Raw genomic sequence first — 6000 nt, forward strand, 5'->3', positions numbered from 1 at the left:
GTTAAGGTCCACATCATGGTAACCAGGATAGGAGAGGGTATTAAAGTCCTTCTCTACAAGTGCAATATGTGATTGTGGCTCATGTGAGCCTGTTAAATAAGTCATGCCCCTCAAAACGGCAAAGAAAATGAAATATGGCAATAATGTCAGAGGGGCAGTGGAAGACATACCAATATACTGATGGAAGAACTGTGCATTGGTCTAAACATTCTACAAAACAATTTGAAATTATACAAGAATAATCACTAAAGAAATCTCACTACTGGGCATATATGACCAGGAAAAAGACAGAAAGAAAGGCAACATGTATATCAAAATTATTCATAGCAGAATTTTTTGGTGGTAACAAAAAAATAAATAATTTTGAGTTTACCAATTGGGGAATGACTGAAAATCATGGCATGACTATAACAGAATATTATTGTACTACAAAAAACAATTAAAGGAGGAATTCAGAGATGTCTGGGAAGACCTGAAGGAACTGATGAGCTTAGCACAGTGTCTAGTACATAGCAAACATTTAATAAATGCTTGTGGATTGACTGACTGATTGACACAGAATATAGTAAGCAGAACCAGAACCAGCTGTATACACAACTAAAATATTATAAATGAAAACAATACCAAAAGACAGTCACACTTTGGTTAACTTCATCGTTATCCCCAACTTTTCATCCCCACCCCACTCCACACATCTAATCAGTCACCAAATCCATTTTTACCTCTACAAGCTCTCTTGGGTCTAACTTTTCTCTACTCCCACAGCCCCCAGATGATAGTTTAGGCTCTCATAACCTCAACTAGACTATGGCAACAGCCTTTTAATTGACCTCCTAGACGCAAATTTCTCTCCACTCCAGTCCATCCTACAAACAGTTGCCCAAATGAAGTTCTTTAAACAGTCTGACCATGTCACTTGCCCTACTCAGTCAACTTCAATGGCCTCCTATTGTCTCTAGGCACACATGAACCCCCTCCTTTAAACCCCTTCACAACCTTGCCCCAACCTCTCTTTCCAGCTTCATGAGACATCATTTCCTCTCTAGAATTCTGAAATTCAGCTAAATTGGCCTTCTCTCTGTTCCTCATATATGACATGTCCTTACCCATGTCTTTGCCCTGACTGTTCCCTATGCATGGAATGGATCCCTTCCTCAACTCTCCTTTTAACACACATTTCAAGCACCATATACTACATGGATCCTTTCCTGATTCCCCGCAACTGTTTGTACCCTTCCTCCCAAACTATCTTATATTTCACTACTGTGTATGTATTTGTATTTATTCCTTTTATATTTATATTGCATACATTTACATATGTACTTTTTATCTCCACCTCCCACCGCTCTATGTTAGAATGTAAGCTCCCTGATAAGAGAGATCATTTTATTCTTTTTACTAATATCCTGAGGCCCTACCTAGAACCTGGAACCTAGTAGGAGTTTAATAAATGCTTGCTGATGGTTAATTGCTTGGTTGATAGTTATAATGGCTAATGACTTATTTCAAGCCTGGTGAATAGAGAATGAAACCCATGCCCTCTCCTCTCAGCAGTAGTGGAGCATGATGGATGTGGTCCGCACGATAGGATCTGTCAGTTTTATGTTTCTAAATGTGTTTCTTAATTCCATGAGACAGTTCAATGTGAGGAGGGAGGACTGGAGCAGGGGAAGAAGAATTAACAGTGATATAAAAGCAAAAGGCAATAATAAAAATTTAATAAATACATAAATGGATCATGCATGTCTACTTAAAGAGCTTAGATGGCTAAAGGCTTGAGTTCTTATCATCGGATTCAACATGAAAACTTTTAAAATGCTAGCTGACCTGAAATAACACACCACTTAGAGCAGCATGGAGGTTGATAACTTCAAATATAATTGATACCCCATAGAGCTACAAATTGCTTTGGCCCCATGATGGTCTCTGTGAAATCCAAGTTTATTGTCTTTTGCCTCAGGGAAACAAACATTGAAGCATCTAAACAGAATCTGAGAGGACTTCACCATACAGGAGCTGAAGCATAGCCGCAGGGCACAGCATAGACCAGCAGAGAGACTGCCACAATTAATAATGGTGATGATAATTTAAGTGAATCTTTTTCTTGGAAGGAGGTCACATCCTTTCATGTTTCATAAGATTTAGAGCTAGAAGCAACCTTAGAAATAATTTTATCCAACTCCCTTATTGTACACATAAGGAAACTGAGTCCAAGAAAGATGAAATGATTTGCCTAGGGCCGTAGAGGCAATAAAGTGGTGGAGTTAGGAGTCACACTTAGGGCATCTCATTCTAAATCCAATGCTCTTTACCAGGTCTCAGTTTGAGTGGGGTAATGCCCATTCAACGATTAAGGCTAGATAAGAAATGAGGCAAAGAATGGCCTCTTTGACCTAGTCAAAGAAAAAAATCAATATGGGAGGAGAAGACCCTCAGGGTTTCTGGCCAAAACAGAAACAATTGATATTTACACTCACTCAACAAAGTATTAAGGGAAGGAGAAAGAGCTTCCTGGGTGGGAGAGATATCATACCTGATAGAAATTCAATCTAACAAACAAACGAAAACATAGGCAGCATGGTAGAGTGGAAAGAGCCCTGGTTCTGGAGTCAGAGACCTTGGATTCAAATCTTGCCTCTGTTGTGTGACCAACCACAAGTCCCTTAAACTCCCTAGGCCTCCCTTCTGAGTCTATGATCTATTAACAAGGTGTCAGTGATTGGACACTGCCATGGCACTTCTTCTTCTTAATAACCCATGCCCATCTCTTATGCTACATACGTGCTAACTATGTAGTACCTTCATTTCCCAGGGACACCCATGTGAACTGATCACTCATATGGGTCATGTTACAAGGACAGAGTCTGGTTGTCCTGGGCTTACACAACAAACAATTGGGGAGGACAGTGAGGCTCCTTTCTGATGTCATCCTGCAATAGATCACAACTAATTCGGTCCTGCCAGACCCAGAATCATCCTTTTCAAAGAAATCACCCAACCATCACCTTGGGAGGAATTGGCCACAAAGCAAGGTCCTTTGAGGTGTTACTTGCTCCTTTTTAAAGTTAGACATTTTTAGGAGGATTAAGGGAACTGGGTGGCTCGATTTGGACTAAAAGTAAAGAGGCAGAATGTTCAGTATAAAAATAACTGGACTAGGAATTTGGAAAAATGGGTGCTAAACCCAACAGCATCACTAGCCAGCTCTGTGGCCTTGAACAAGTTACTTTTACTTTTCTAGGTTTTTTCTTACAGTTTTACCTTTCTACAGTTTTTCTGATGCAAAATGAGAAGGGTGGACAGACAACATGATGCAGTGAAGAAAGCTGAACTTGAAGGGGATCTGTGTAATTGTGTAATTTAATCCCATGAGTCTCAGTTTCTTCATCTATAAAATGAAGAAGTTGGATGAGATGACGCCCCAGTCCCTTACAACTAGTTCTATGAATCCAAAATGCTCAAAAGAAACACTCTGAGAGGTAAAATGGTAAAACAAATACAGAGTTGGACTTAAAGTCAGGGAGACCTGAGTTCAAATTCTGACTGATATTTACTAGCTATGGGCAAATTACCTTACCAATATGTGCCTTAGTCTCTTCAGCTGTAAAATGAGGATAATGTTTGCAGTCCCTTCCTTACAAGCTTGTGAGGCTCTGAGATAAATGTCAAATATTATTAAATAGAAGCCTTTTCAGAGCAGCTAGGTGTCAAAGTGGATAGAGCACCAGCTCTGAAGTCAGAGGACCTAAGTTCAAATCCAGCCTCAGATACTTATTAGCTGTATGACCCTGGGTAAGTCATTTGACTCTGATTGCCTTAAAATAAATAAATAGAAGCCTTTTCATAAACTGGTCTGCACCTGATAAACAATAGAAGAGAAGTTTCCATTTCCCACATACCCAGTCTTTCTTTTCCAATGCTTCATTTGCAACTTTCAACTAATATATTCATCCAGTGTATGGCACACTGAAAACAACTTTTTGTTTCTTCACTGAAGGTGAGGGATATTTACACCTGGAAAGTGGAAAAGGAAACTGACTTTTAAGGGGTTAAATCTTTTTACCAAAAAGATCTCTATGTAATACAAAGATTTTAAAATTCTAATCAATGACTTAGCTGTTTCAGAACAATATGCAACATATCCAAAAGTTCAATATAACCAAAGAACTTGGACAGTCCCTGAGGATTTGTTGGAAGTCATTTGACCTCTATTCCTTCTCATATAGTAGGAGAGGTAGGAATGTAACATTTATATGTAGAGATAAGGACTAGGACTGGTGATTTCATTGAAATAAAGACCTCTAGGGATACCTATCACCTGAGCAATGGCTGAACAAGTTGTGGTGTATGATTGTGATGGAATACTACTGTGCTATAAGAAATGAGGAGCTCAATGACCTTAGAAAAACATGGAAAGACTTGCATGAAATAATGAAGAGCAAAATGAGCAGAACCAAGAGAATGCTATATCCAGTAAGAGCAACAGTTTTAAAAAACAACTTTGAGAGAATAAGTCATTTTGACTATTATAAAAATCCAAATTAACAATAAAGAACATATGAAGAAAGATGCTATCTGCATCCAGAGAAAGAATTGATAAATAGATGTATTGAATAATTTTACATATATGTGTGTGTGTATATATATACATATATATGTATATATATATTTGTGTCTAATAGCCATGGGGGAGAAGAAAATAAGAAAAAAAAAGAAATTTACATGATAATTTGTTATATATTTAAAAGGAATAGCAAGTTGTATATAATAGATTTGCAATTTCATGTGCAATCATTTTTTTATTATACTGCTATAGAAATGTTTGTTTTATTCCATAAATTAAAAATTAAATTAAAAAAAAAACTACCAGATAAGGAAACTCCCTCTACCAAAGTAGGGCAGCATCTCTCTGCAACTTACAGTCTTAAAGAGTTACTGTTGTATTTGGCCTCACAACTCAGGTTAGAACAAAGAACTGGGTTTGAGAATTTACAGAAAACTAGAACTCGGGAAGAGAGCACAGATGCAGCAAGCAGGCAAAAACAAAAGAACACACAAATGCTACGTGGCAACACAGACAGAGATTCAGTCACACAGAGCCACGATCACTCATAATAATACTAGCTAACATTTATAAAGTGCTTACTACCTGCCAGGCACTGTGCTGAGGACTTTATAATTATCTCATTTGCTCCTCACAATAATCCTGGGAGGTAGGTGCTATTATTACCTTCATTTTAAAGATGAGGGAACTGAGGTAGACAGAGGTTAAATGACTTGCCTAGGGTCATGCAGTTAATTAAGTATCTGAGGCTGGATTTCTGAGCCAGGAAGTTTTATACCTTAAAGATGAACTCAGTTGAGAACAGGTTGTGGATGATAGATATGAAGGGGAGGATTCCTAATCAAACCTAGGTGTGATGGGGAAATTCCCCAGGTCACTTATCAACACCATACTCAGGTAAGGGAAGTTCCTATTCAGGACCAAAAATTGGGTGAGGGTCTAAATCTGTAATTGGAGAGAGCAGAACTGAGTGTCAGTCAGCGCACCCGCTGTTGCAGACATCAGTGAGCCTCTTCCAATCAGGAGCCACAATTGTTTGTACATTTGACTTAGGGTCAGAAGGAGTCAGGACAGTGGAAAAGTACAGGCTGTTTGCCATTGCTTATATATTTATGGGCATTAGCATCACTTAGCCTAAATGACTTCATATTGGAGTCTTATCACTTGTAATTACAACATCAAACAATATATTTCAAAAACGACAATTATCACAGCTGCCTGGAATGATGAGACGTTTCACAAGTCTATCAGAGAGTGGACTTGAACTCTGACCTTCCTAGCTCCAAGGCCAGCTCTCTCCCTTCTAGAACATTTTTTATAATTTACAAGGCAACTTTACATAGATTAGCCAGCTTGATTCTTACACCAACTTCCAAGGAAATTGTTCAAATACCGTTAGCCCTCATTTTACCCATGTGAACACAGAGGTACAGAAA

The sequence above is a fragment of the Vombatus ursinus genome, unplaced genomic scaffold (genome assembly GCF_900497805.2).
Source record: "Vombatus ursinus unplaced genomic scaffold, bare-nosed wombat genome assembly UNPS02015398.1, whole genome shotgun sequence".
Taxonomy (NCBI): domain Eukaryota; kingdom Metazoa; phylum Chordata; class Mammalia; order Diprotodontia; family Vombatidae; genus Vombatus; species Vombatus ursinus.